General features: G+C 34.9%; 1 long non-coding RNA gene across 1 annotated transcript; it reads right to left on the bottom strand.

Moving 5' to 3' along the window:
• Positions 1–1,998: 1,998 nt before the first annotated feature.
• LOC130054692 (uncharacterized) lies at positions 1,999–14,609 on the bottom strand. Its single transcript, XR_008803011.1, has 2 exons — positions 14,193–14,609; positions 1,999–7,073 (listed from the first exon to the last, which is right to left on the bottom strand). It is a non-coding gene; the product is annotated as an uncharacterized LOC130054692 (long non-coding RNA).
• Between the last annotated feature and the right edge of the window lie 619 nt (positions 14,610–15,228).

Genomic DNA, 15,228 nt, shown 5'->3' with positions numbered 1-15,228 from the left:
AAGCATGGTTTTGAAGAATTTCATCTTCTGAAAAGGCAGTTGGAGTACGATTACCAAAAGTGGAAGTAATGCCGAGCTCGTTTAAAATGATGCAATAAATTTTTTGACTAATCACAAATTACAGATTTCCGATATTTTGATGGCTGAGCTCACAACTAAAACATGCGGTATTTGTTTACAAAAAGGCTTTACAGAAGTAAGTAAAGTTTATAAGTAATTATTAAATGAAATTCGCATTAACAGCGGTGGTTAAGCTTGTAAATTCTATGTTGATAAGCTTAATCATATTCTCAAACTTGATGAGGAAATTCGGGGTATAATGGATGTGTTGAAATCTGAAAGACTAGAATTGATCGGACAATTATATAAAGAGAGCGGCGTGGTTACGCATATTATATATTATTACAACGGTGAATTCAACAAAGAAGCGTCCATCAGTTTCAACAGCTAAAAAGTGTCCAGTTTGTTCTCAATTCGCAATGCCAAGATTATTCCGCTACGAGCACGCAATGACCTCCGAACTATTTTCTTTCCACCAAAACAATCATGCAAGCTCACCTATTGGTTGACTAATGAACATAAATATTCATGAAGTCGAGGATTGTTTTAAATCATACAGCCACGGCATTTGACGTAGTGTAAACAGAGACAATAGGTGTGGCTTGCGACGATACTTTTCTGGCCCAGTGGTTCTTGAGATGAAGATTTTCCCTATATATTTGTAAAACTTTGATCCCCTATTGTGACCCCAACCTACCCCCGGGGATCATGGTTTGAACAAACTTGAATCTACACTACCCCAGGAAGAGTCATGTAAAGGTAAACTTGTCTGGCCCAGTGGTTCTTGAGAAGATTTTTTACTATATATTTTGTATGTAAAACTTTGATCCCCTATTTGCCAAGTTTGATTGAAATTGGCCCAGTGGTTCTGGAGAAGTCAAAAATGTGAAAAGTTTACAGACAGACGGATGACAGGTGATCAGAAAAGCTCATTTGACCTTTTAGCTCAAGTGAGCTAAACCTATACTTTAACCAAAAAATATATCAAGTAGTGACCTTGATCAAGTAGAATATCAGCTTATAGAATGAAAATATGGAATGATAAAGCTGGCATTTTAGGGGCAAAATCCGGACTATATTGTGAATAAACAACAATTCAAACGTAATATTGAGTATACTTGATAATTAATTTGGATCCACATTTAGATATAAACTATGAATTAGATTTTTTTCTTCTTCAAACACTGAATTTTGATCTTGCCCTTTGTTCTTCTCCCAGTTGTGTTTATAGCAAGGGCATAATATCTGGCCTTTCCAGAAGGGGACATATTGTTTTAGTGTGAATTCTTTTTTTATTCCCCGCTTCTCATACAAAGTTTGAAAGGGCCATTTTTGTCTTTTGACATAGACCTTTGATATATGGGTATAACATTTTATGACTTAAAGGTCAAATAATAGAAGTTTTGGGGCATTCTATTGTCCAGACCATAATGTTTTCATCTTTTGACACAGGCATTTGGTACATGTGTATGTTGTTATACCATAAGACAGTGTGTCACGTACCATTTTTGATTACCTATGACCTTGACCTTTTCTGTAAAGGTCAGAGAATTTTTTTAGCATTTTCTTTGTCTGGACCATGACTTTTCCATCTTTTGTCCTAGGTCTTTGACATTTGGGTAATTTGGTATACCATATAGGATAGTGTGTAGCGTACCATTTTTTATTACCTTTGAATTTTGGGTAAAGGTCAAATAATCGAATGTTTAGGGCATTTTCTTTCTCCGGACAATAACTTTTGTCTTTTGACATAAGCCTTTTGATGGTATGTGGGTATACCATGATTAGACAGTGTGCCATGTGCCATTTGTGATGACCTTTTCCACTTTAAAGATGATCTCTAAAAATCTTTTTTGAAAATTATGGAAAATGGAAGGGGAGACATCAGTTTTAGTGTTCTAAAAGAATTCCTCCTCGTTATTAATATTTCATACTTCATTTGGGTACACAGATTTAATATTTCAACATGTATGTATAACACAATTCTATCACAATGAACAATAGTATACAACAATTCCAAACATGACAAATGCATCAATCACTATTCCTCCCTAACATTTCATAAAGCAATGTTAAAGTTCTTAGAAACGGCAAGAGTACCGGGAACGGTACACAATACACCCATCACAAGCTTGTGTGAGGTGGTTTTCTTAAGCCATGAGTTGTAGAACTTTAATTCAGGTATTTTAAAAGTATCAGCCATCACCAAGCAATAACCTTCCTTTTGCATCATATTAACAAAAGGTCAATGTATGACTGACAGAAGGTATATAACCAAACCAAGAGCTCTAGCTGTGTGTACAGTATTTCAACCACCCGTAATTTTTTTCTCAAAACATCAAAGAAAATTAGAAAACTGTTAGAAATCAAAATTCTTGCAATACGTATATCTTAAAGTTGATTACAAAGGCCTTAGTTTGAAATAAATGTGTACTTAATGTATATACATGTAATATCTCCTCAAAACTAAGTTTAACAAACTGCTGTTGTTGTTTTTTCAAAACTTTAAGGATATCAAAATCCTCGCTACATGTACATCTTCAATACCCATACAAACACTCTGTAACATAAAAAAGGTATTTCCTTGAAAACGGTGGGAGAATTACATAATCTCCATATAATGTATATTTCAAATAAAGTAGCAAAACTCCTGCTTAGGGGGTTGAAATGGGTCCAACTTGCAACACGATCTAGAGTGACCCAGAAAGAAACTACATAGCAAGTTTCAGTTTGATGTTACAGAGAAATGAAAACCCCTACCTAACACACAGACAGACAGATGGACATACAGATATTGCTATACCATACTTAACATAAAAAATAAAAACTTCAAACAGTTCAACATGTTATTTTTGTACATTACAAACACAATTTTGAATAACTGCTTCATAGAGACACATTTCAAAACTTAGTTGTTTTTTTTTCAAAGGAAAATATATTAATCAATAAATTGATTTAACCCCAAACTCGATAAACGTCCACAGGACACGAATGTCCCGCCTGATGTAGCATTTGTAATGCAATATGAAAATAAGGGGCCCCATTGCTCACCTGAGTCACCTTGGCCCATATCTAAAAACTCCCCCCTATATATTCATATGTAAAATTTTGATCCCCTACTGTGGCCCCAACCTACCCTTGGGGGACATGATTTTTACAAGCATGAATCTGCACTATGTCAGAAAGCTGCCATGGAAATTTGACATTCTCTGGACTAGTGGTTCTTGAGAAGATTTTTAAATGACCCCACCCTATTCTTGCATTTTTGTGATTATCTCCCTTTTAAAAGAGGTATAGCCCTTCATTTGAACAAACTTGAATCCCCTTCACCTAAGGATAATTTGTACCAAGTTTGATTGAAATTAGCCTGCTGGTTCTGAAGAAAAATATTAAAATTTGCCAGTTTATTTTCACTATTCTACATTATTGCACCTTGAGAAGGGCATTGTCCCTCATTTGAACAAACTTTAATCCCCTTCACCCAAGGATGATTTGTGTCAAGTTTCATTGAAATTGGCCAGATGGTTCTGAAGAAGAAGATGAAAATGTGAAACGTTTACAACAACGGAAAGTTTTAATCAGAAAAGCTTACATGAGCTAAAAAAAACAGGGATTATTGGTACCTGCTCATGGCCTGATATTCTGCCCCATTCACAATGGAAAATAAGTTGAATTTTTTTGTTTTCTGGAAAAATATTAAAATACTGAACACTTTTAAAAAAGAAAATTATGCAGATTAAGGATGACCATAGGAGGCGATAGAAGGGTAAATATCTTCTTCATGTAATAAAACTTTACAACTTTTCAATGGAGAGGGAAAGTTGCTGCACACTATTTCCTTCACTTTATCGATGAAATAGAAGAGAAATGCAGTGCTTTCACTTTGTTGTGTTAGTATCTGGGTTTAAACCTTTAGTGAACTTAGTCTGGTGTGGTGCTAGCCTTTATACAGGTAAATCTGAGTTGTGTTCAAATCATATCACAATTATATTCAATATAAAGAGAACCTTAAACACTCTTGTCTATTGCTATATTTACTCTAAAATCTTTAATACAGGTAAATATCAGTTGTTTATAAGTCATATCACACATAAATGAAAAGGAAAATCTTTCTAATATTCTCATTTACCATTCTAATGCATTATTTCCATGGCAAAGTGAAGTGTTCTAATAGAAAAAAAAGTCACCTTTTTTCAAAATGTTTTCATGTTTAAAAATTTTAACTTAAGTATCACCAATTCATACCAAAATTTTAAGAAAACTGCTATAAAGATAAACAGCAATTTTGCATTGGTTAAATGTTGCCTAGCTATCTATAGAAAGGTTATCATTATTCAAAATTACTTCTAAAATAAGAAAAATAAATCATACTCGCATGAAATGCTGATCCTCATATATATACATGAATATCATAAACTGGCATGACAAACAGTCTTCAATCAAAAGTAGACTCGTAAATCTGCTCCCATACTATATATCCTGGCCATGTTCAGAAAGGGACCAAAAAATTCTTCATTAATTGCTTTGAAACTGAGCTAAACACCAAAATAGGAAATAGTGAGGTCAACATCACAGGGAAGGTCAAGGTAATAAAATAATGCCATAGTTGAATAGCTACCACTAATATGTATCAGTGTAATACATGTAGGTTTCATTAAAATATTGTCAGTAGTTAATTTGAAACTGAGCTAAATACCAAATAAGGAAAAGTGAAGTCAAGGTCAAAGGAAATGTCAAGGTCAAAAAATATTGATGCAGTTGAATAGATGATACCAATATGCATCAGCATGTAAGGTTTGATGAATATATCTTAAATAGTTTCTTTGAAACTGAACTAAACACAGAGCTAAACACAAAGTGTGACGGAAGGACAGAAGACAGGCATGACAAACACTATATGCCCCGGTCATATTCATGGCGGGGCATAAAAATATAATTCAATAAAATTGCAGCACCAATTGCTGAAAAAAAAATCTGCTGAACACATACTCGAAATGTAATGCATAAAACAAAAAGGGTGGATGCAATATGTACAGCACATGTATTATCATCTATTGTATACACATTTCAACAAGACAGTCTTTCCTAAATTAAAAATAAATCAAGGTTTATATAAATAACAGTAGTGCACAATCCCTGTAAATCAAGTAAAGTTTGTAAAAATGCCCCAACTGCCTCAACTAATATTTCATATTCAAAATCATATTGCACAGCCCCACATGTATATATAAAGTTAGCTTATATGTTTTATTAAAATACCTTAGGTCAAAATAAATCTTAGTAATGCTTAACCCTATTCACTTGACCAATCGGAATTCCCCTAGTTTGCTTTTCTTGGGGAAATGAGTTTTGTTATTGTACCATATCCCATAAAACAGGGATCTACTCAAATCTTCACTAATATTTGGATCACACTTGACATCCTCTAATGGAGAGAGAGAGAGAGAGAGAGAGAGAGAGAGAGAGAGAGAGAGAGATGGCAACTACATTGTATGTTTACTCTCATCTCAATTTAATGGCCCTGTAAAATATTGTTGTTCACAGTTTTACTGCACAAGCACATGAAAAAGATACTGAATAAGCATATACTACTTTAACAAGATCATCAAGAAAACAAGTAATAATTCATAGTGGTACATGTATACTTACTGTGTACAACAGCCACCCCCAATGTAGTCTTACTGTGTACAACAGCCACTCCCAATGTAGACTTACTGTGTACAACAGCCACCCCCAATGTAGACTTACTGTGTACAACAGCCACCCCCAATGTAGACTTACTGTGTACAACAGCTGGTCTGAGATGTAATTGCTAAGATGCTTCTATGAAGTTTCTTTCTGTGTGACTTAATAGATATCTGTAGCACCCTTAGAATGTAAACATATTTATACACTGATAACCAGATAACGATTCATTAAACTATAATGTTCATCATAAATATCATGCTCTTACAAGCAAATATGAGACCCAACAAGTGCTTTGAAAAAAAATTAATATAAGCTACATTGAGATTCTTGCATATCATTTGGACAAATCTTAGTAAATGTCTTCTCAAAAGGAAAAGATTTGATGAGATTGATTATAATTTCTATTTGCCGCATCCTAACCCAGGTGATTGGTTTGACTACACATATTTTAACAAACTAGAGTATATCCTTTGTCATATAAACAACAGGTTTTCCGTAGACTAGTATAGATGCCTTGAAATGTTTAAAAAATCCTCTGGCTTAGATGAGCTTCAGAGGGAATCGGATCTTTTCTATACCACTGTGCTTTTTTATCTTATGTCTAATGAATGATGTGATATTTCATATTATATTTGGTAAATGGTATACATAAAAATGTCTAATAAGTATCGAGAGTGACCAAAAAAACAACCATTAGAAATATTCTACAAATAAAAATATAAGAGGTAACAACTGGATACACAAAACAATTATTTGATGGTCGAAACTCAACAATACACTATTCAACTTGCTGTTAAATCACATATTTTTCTCAGGGTTAAAGTTTTGTGATTTCATGAAAACAAAAGAAAAAACCCATCATATTCATGGTAGACTTTAAGGCTATAATTTTTTATATGTGTGTAGAGAAATTGAATTCATGGGTTCATATATGTCTATACCACAATGGCAATTAAAATCAACCTCCATGAAAATTAGCAATTCACTGAGCATGAAACTCAGGATATCACAGTACACACAATCCTGTACAATTGTGTAACTAAATACATGTAAACAGGGGATGAAAGAGATTCAACATTCAGACAAAAATGGAAAATCGTCTATATTAATATATTTGGACGAAAAATTGTCAATATGAGTGAATCTGTGGGACACTATATGCAGCAAGAAGTAACAAAATTCACAAACACTATAAATATCACAACAGATTGTCTGGATGTTGACTAGGAACTCATTTAACGACAAAATTGTTTGAAAACTTGCTGGAAAGAGGGTAAGCCGCAAAGCATTACCATGGTGTGGTGCTTTTCTTTCTCTTCCCATTTCTACAAAGATAAAATTCAAATTACTAAATTAATTCAGGCGACTTAAATGAATATCAGTTTTCCATCTGAAATTCACATCTAAAATTTTATGAAAGTTACATGGTCAAATAAAGATCAAACATTGAATTTTGAAGCCAAAACTAAATACTGTTTTCATTTGTCATATGGTACTGTCTTCAAAATGACATTTTAAAGTTGGTAATTTTGTGACCTATTGGAACAGATATGACAGTTCTTAGTCTATGACTATAATCTTTCTTTTGCCAATTTATTGGAATTCATTAATGTTTGTATAATGACTGGGAGGAGTTATTTTATTCTTTTCCAAAATCTTCATTTCCATTTTCAACAGCATGACTGCCGCAGTGGCCTAGAGGTTAATTAAAGCGTTTGCCCCACATGCGGAAGGCCAGGGTTCGACTCCCGGCCACGACAGACCTTAGTTGTTAAAACAAATAGTGACAGTTCCATCGCCAAACGCTCGGCATTAGGTGTGAATGTCATGGGTCCTCGGAGATGACTTAAAAAACGGATGCCCTGTGTCACAGTTGGTGTGACACGCTAAAGAACCCTCACTGCTGCAATGATCGAAAGTGCCAAGTAAAGGCCTAAAATTTGAAGCCCTTCACTGGTCTTGGTGACGTCTCCATATGAGTGAAAAGTTCTTAAGAGGGACGTTAAGCAAGATACAATCAATCAATCAATCATTTTCAACTGCAGGAACATGCACTATTTAAGAGATACTAGTCCTCATTTTCCACATTTTAATTGGGTTTTATTTCAAAAACACTATTGATAAAATGATTGAAAACAATGCAATGTTGACAATTTTAAACAATCTGAATGCATCAATTTGCTCGCAACAGCACTTTGAAGATCATTCAGAATTCAAAGGTTTTTTCATGCTGACTCGGACTTTTAAATGTATATCTACATGTACATCATGTAATTTTAAATAACAGCAAAGGTGTTTTTTTCTTTTTAATGAAAATCATTTAAAACCCATTGACGAGGTTCCTTTTGAATATTCACTTTTTAAATCATGGGATCATTCTTAGCTTATCAACCAGTAGCTTCACTAGTCCCATGTGTTTCACCTAGCTCTTGTTTATCCAACACTCATACTGATCCCTTAAAGGGCCTATGCAATGAAATGGTATTTAATTGTGTTTCAAAAGAATTTTCTTTACTGAGTTGAACATAAAAAAATTGCATCAAAATAGGTGCAGAAATAACAGTTATCAATCGTATAAAGTGGCTATTTTTACCTGCTTTCAAAATGCAATCAAGCAACAATAGAAACGACCGAAAACGAAGCTATTCAGCTGTGACATCACAACGGAATCGCACATGGAATATATTATGGAAGATATAGAGACCAACAGTAGTTTATGCAGTGATTTAAGCATTATTTCATCGGATTCTGAAATAATTGAATGTTCTGATGTCGAATTTGAGACTCAACCATACCTTTTTGAGCCGAAGGATGACCTAGACCAAAATCATGCGCCTCAAAACAGCGCTAGTTTGCATCCAAATTATATCTTGCTCTAATTTACTTTTCTTGCAGAATCTGTAAAAATTCTGGGTATTTTTCTCACTGTCTGCCATGCTGCAATGTTGACTTTCTCTGTGAATACATTTGAACACCAAAAGGTGAAAAAAAAGTATTGATTTTTCAATTTTGTGACAAAACAAGAATCTTTAAATTTAGAAATGGATTATTTTTACAATGTTCATACATTCGCCTGTGCTACTTTGAGAAAATTGTGGTAAAATTGTCATTTCATGATTTTTGCACAAAATGAACAGTATATAAAGTGTCTCTTAGTAGGAAGCTAGGTCTGCTATAATCTTGAACTTTAACCTCATGACTATGCCTGCTTTTAATAATCACCTATCTCTCTACCTTTATAAAACTGAAAACATTCTTGTTGAAAACTGTTTAAGATATTGAATCACAATGAAAGTGTTCACGGGCAAACGAACAAGCAGATTCGACATTCGATTTTTATCAGTCAATATTTAAATTGATTATCGCAAATAAACCCCTTCTCATGTATGAACTCATATCCCCAAACACTTAATTTTGAACAGCACTTTGTGATGGTTTTATTTTTGTGATCGTTAATATAACCACGAATCAAAAATAAAGCCCAAGTGAATATTTCCCCCCTTTACAGTACCATGATGACTCTTACTCTAAACAAGAGGCCCACAGGCCTTATCAGTCACCTGAGTATTAGTAAAAAGTATCACTATACTCCCACAGGCCTTAGCGGTCACCTGAGTACTAGTGAAAAAATATCACTACTCCCACAGGCCTTATCAGTCACTTGAATATTAGTTATAAGTATCACTACTCCCTAGGGCCTTATTAGTCACCTGAATATCAATTAAAAGTATCACTAATCCAAAGGCCTTATGATCTTATCAGTCACCTGAATATCAGTTATAAGTATCACAAGTCCAAAGGCCTATGAAAATTTAGAAAAGAAAAAACCTGTTTTGAACACTATATATTCAACAAAAGTACATGCATAAGTTTTAAGATCACATCTATCTTTTACATGCAAATGCCCTCGAAAGTGCCTATAGTGATGAAAAGCTTAATTTTACATAATATATGTAACATTACCACAATATGACTAATTTGGACCCATCCTAGAGTCAATACCCTGAGGTTGCAAAATTCACAAGTTTGGTACATCCTTTTCTGCTTTTCCTAAATATGCATTTAGTTTTTATACCATATCAGCAAACATCAAAAAGTATTTCAGATGATAAAGAAAATATAATCACTATAATAATTTTGGCTCTACCTTGGAACCAAACCCTTACCCAATAGGATCATGAAATTCACAATTTTGGTAAAGGACTGTCTACTCCTTTTAATATATCTATTTAGTTTAATTTAGTATCAATAGCATTAAAAAGGTATTATCTAAATGTTTTACACATACATGTATACACTGTATATACCAAATTTGGCCCCTCCCTGGAGTCAGAATCTCTACCCCAGGGATCATGAAATTTTCAACTTTAGTAGAAGTCTTCCTGATCTACATCACTATATTGACTTACTTTTTCTTACACACGTGCGGTTGTAAAAAAGAAAAAATTTGAAAATTATTTTGCCCCACCTCTAATTAGGCACCATGGGTGCAGGGATCCAGAAATTCAGAATTTATCTCCACCTTGTCCAAATGATGCTTCATGCCAAATTTGAAAAGAATTAAAAGTTCTATTGTTCATAAATTCAATAACTGGGCATTTTGGTCAAATCTTGATACCAGAACCGCTACCCCTGGGATCATCAAATTTACAATTTTGGTAAAGGACTACCTCCCTTTTCTAAATATTCATATAGTTTTAATTTAGCATCAATGGTACTAGAGAAGTTGTTATTTAAATGTTTCACGCATAAACGCTATGTACCAAGTTTGGCACCGCCTTTGGGTCAGAACTTCCACCCCGGCGGGGATCATGTAATTAAAATTTACAATTTTGGTAGATGCCCTCCTGCTCTACATCACTATGCATTTAGTTTTTCTTACAAATGTGCAGTTGTAGAGAAGATTTTTTAAAATTGGTCAATCTTTGCCCCATCCCTCAGGCCCCAGTGGTTCAGGAGTCCTGAAATTTACAATTTATGTCCCCCTTGTCCAAATGATGGTTCATACCAAATTTGAAAAGTATTGGAATGGTACTTATCAAGAAGAAGTTAAAAATGATCAATTGTTAACACACAATGCACGATAGACAACAATGAACAACAACTAATTGCAAAAGGTCATCCTGAGTTTATTCAGGTGACATAAAAATCCATGAGGTCCTGGGTTTGATTCTTGATCCAAGCACTGTGTAAAACCTAAGCAATAAACATATAGGTAGTGACTGTTCAGGGATTTATAAGGTCTATAGCTCTAAGGCCAAAAGAAGCAGGTACAGTTTCTACAGTCATCTGGCTCAGAAAATGGATGATTTCAGTAGGAGTGCCAAAATCTGGCATTCAAATATTAAAGGAATGTATAGGCAAACCCAAACTATGTTTGATTTGATCCAAAATTGCTAAATGTGTTACACGACAGAGGCGTGAAGTTGGCATATAATTGCAAAAATGCGAAAATCAATGAAAATATTCAGAAATTCAATGGGTTTTCCTTTCAGAAAACATACAGCCCATGCATCGAGCAAATTCATATTCAAATACACTTTTCATCCTCTACTAAGACATAATATATACATTAATTTCATTTTGCTTGACAGATGGGCACACCTTTTTCTAAGCAATAATCTGGATGAAATTTAACATGCCGTTATCAAGCTCTTTTTGAACTGGACTTCTAGTGAAAGTCCTGCAAAACACAACAAGAGGCCCATGGGCCACATCACTCACCTGAGTAACATTGGTTCATATTTAAAGATTTTTCATAGATATATTTGCATGTAAAACTTTGATCCCTATTGTGGCCCCAACCTACTCCTGGGGGGGCCATGATTTTTTTTTTTTAAACCTTGAATCTGCTTCATGTCAGGAAGCTTCTGTGCAAATGTAAACTTCTTTGGCCCATTGGTTCTTAAGGTGAATATTTTTAAAGATTTTTTTCTATTCATTATTCATGTAAAACTTTGATACCCTATTGTGGCCTCATCCTAGTCCCAGCGGTCATGAGGTTAACAAACTTGAATCTGCACTATGTCATAAAGCTTTCATATAAATATCTGCTTTTCTGGCTTAGTGGTTCTTCACAAGAAGATTTTTCAAGACTTCCCCTATATATATTTGTATGTAAAACTTTTATCCCCTATTGTGGCCCCATCCTACCCTCAGGGGCCATGATTTTAACAACCTTGAATCTGCACTATGTCAGGAAGCTTTAATGTAAATTTCAGTTTTTCTGGCCCAGTGGTTCTTGAGAAGATTTTTAAATGACCCCACCCTATTTTTGCATTTTTGTGATTATCTTCCCTTTGAAGGGGGCATGGCCCTTCATTTGAACAAACTTGAAAGCCCTTCATCCAAGAATACTTTTGGCCAAGTTTGGTTATAATTGGCCCAGTGGTTATGGAAAAGTCGAAAATGTAAAAAGTTTACATACAGACGGATAGACAACAAGCGATCAGAAAAGCTCACTGAGCTTTCAGCTCAGGTGAGCTAAAAAGAATATGGGTTCCATGTCTTTGAGGGCAAAGATAATTTGAGGAGGGAGGAACACGTATTCAGTAGTTAGGGCTATATGGATCATGGATATCAGCTTGGATAGCTCAGAGCACCTGACATGGATATCAGCTTGGATAGCTCAGAGCACCTGACATGGATATCAGCTTGGATAGCTCAGAGCACCTTGACTACTGCTGGGTCCCCGGTTCAATTTCTGGTCCAGCCATAAACTTTCTCCTTTCCTATATATTACACATCCAAAGGGCTCAAAAGATACTGAGCAGACAATATTTTCTTATAGTCTTGTCAATTTCATACCTATTACAGATACCAGTAATATACTCATACAGTTTGCATATCTCACAGGTCAGTGAAACAGGATAAGGATGGTAGTTTTTGTCTAAGTGTAAAAACTGGAACAACATTTGCATTCTGCCAGTCTGAGGGTAGATTGACTGCAACAACTGAGCAATGAAAAAAGGTTGAGAATCCTGAGGCACAGTGTGCACGACAACATTTGGGATCCTATCGGTGCCTTGAGCTTTTCTAGTGGGGTTTATACCATGCAAAAGTTGTCTATGCCCTCACTAGTTATGTGTAAACAAGGGATGCTCTCCTGTGCAAATGCAGATATCATGGCAGGGATTGGCAAAATAAAAATATTCTCACTGCTATAGCCTTGAGTTTCATATTGTAGTTGCCTAGTAGGACTATACAGACCATGAATAACGACCTGGATAGCTCAGTGGTTAGAGCACCTGACTAGTAATGCAGGGATCCCAGGTTCGATTCCCAGTTCAACCAGAGATATTCTCCTCCTAAACTACAGTTGGTGCCGTTGACCACCCCTGCACTGCTGGTTGTCCTGCCAGAAGCAAAACGAATTTTGATTGTGCGTCTTCGAGGGTGAAGACAAAGTAAAGGAGGGAGGAATGTATTAGGGCTATATCATTATGGACCATGGATATCGGCTTGGGTAGCTCAGTGGATAGAGCACATGACAGGGATCTCGGGTTTGATTTCTAGCCCAGCCAAAGATTTTCCCCTCCTATATATATATATGTGCATTAAATGCTCCATAAAATGCAAAACTTTATATGATTTATAAATATTTTCACGCATTATAAATCTGTTTTATTTAATTGTTAACACATAGGTCAGAAGTCAACTGCTATGTAAACAAACTTGTCATTATTAATGTACATATTGTATAATATTTTTTATCTTGCACAGACCAAAAATCGGCTGTGTTTTTATTTCTTTTTTTTTTTCCTTCTCATGTAATATTTCATAACGTTGTATCATGACATCATAATGATCTTTGTTAAAGCGTCAATACAATACGTCACGTTTGACGTCATAGTTAAATCTATAATGTGTAACTAAGCAATAATGTCATAACTCTTAAAAATTGAAAATGAAACCGCGGTTGAGTTATTTTCGGTGTTCTAATTTTTCTTTATTATACTAATTACTTGTGTGGATATTTACTTATATTTTGGAATATATATATATATATATATACACACACACACACACGTGTATATATATATAGATCTATATATATATATATATAGGTCAAAATTTGTGACACTTCACCTACAATAGGTGATATTTTCTATTTAAATTTTTATGATTAAAAAATTATTGAATGGGACATAAAAAGACAACAACAAACAAATCTTGATGACAAGTAGTATAGTAGATGTACTATATTTATCATGATTCATACGCATATAGTGGTACTTAAAGTGCAGCACGTTCAGGAGGAAAAGGCTATCATTATTACAGTTTGCAAAGATACCAAAGGCAAAAACATGGGAAATGCATATAATATATTGTCTATGTAGTGGACACGTACATAATCCCCACAACTATAGGAGGCCTACTTGTTTATTCAATAAAAATGAATATTTGACTGTTTAATTACAGTTACGACCCACCGTATACATTACCTGCCTCACACTGTTGTGGTCCCGCTCCCCGCTGTGGTTTGGCTGCCCCCCGTAACCGAAGAAATGTTTTCGGTCCCAGGCATCGGTGCAACAGTAGTAGACGTCTTCAGCTGCGGGTCCCAGAGGAAGCTGTAGTAAATGGCCAAAACAATGGCGGCCAGAGAAACTGCTAGAACGTAAGCCAACACAGTAGCAAGCCGTACCCACTTCTTGTTGGTTTTTGACGCCATCTTATTTTTACTGGCCTTCTCTGGGGTGAATGCCGGTCCTTTGACACCAGATCCTGATGGGTTGCCTCTAAAAGTAGTAGAATTTTCTTCTTTTTCCATGATGAACACCTGTTTCAGCAACCAAAGATGAAAAATCTATAATTAGATACAAGTTGCGCCCTGTGGAGGTAACGCGACTTTTCGCCCCAAGACGGTTCGCTCCAAGATGGTTCGAAACGTCAATAGCATTTTCCCATTACTTTGCAGTGTTTGATTAGATTTTATTTTCTATTTAATTAATGTTACTTTCATAGATTTGAAAGGTTTCATTTTTATGATATAGCAACAATGTGCGTCGTATAATGCTGAAAAGCTCCTCTGTGGGCCCAAATTGGTTGAATAAATATTCTATTCTACTCTATTCTTGGCCTAATTCATAGCAAAGTCGGGAGACACTTTCATAAAAGCATCACAAATCCTAAGTGGGACGTAGGTACACTGTATAACGTAGAGGAATTTTAGCGTTTCTTGAAAACATCGTGCGTCGTGCATTACATAACGAATTTTAAAACTTCGGATGTGACGTAGGCCTATAAGTTTACATTTGCAAAGATGGTGGCGTTTATAAATGCAAATTGTTGACGAGGAATTAAGGAGAAATTTGAGAAAACGGTGTGCAGGACCACTTGCATTGTTTTCATGAGTGCTGGACAATATATATATATATATATATATATATATATATCATTTATATATAAAAGATAAAGAGCCAGAGAATAAATCCTCTTTCAATAATGATGAAAATTTCAAAAATAAAAAAATGAAAA

This window comes from Ostrea edulis, chromosome 5 (assembly GCF_947568905.1).
Source record: "Ostrea edulis chromosome 5, xbOstEdul1.1, whole genome shotgun sequence".
NCBI lineage: Eukaryota > Metazoa > Mollusca > Bivalvia > Ostreida > Ostreidae > Ostrea > Ostrea edulis.
Note: the sequence above shows the minus strand (reverse complement) of the source record. Positions and strands in the feature narration are given on the sequence as shown.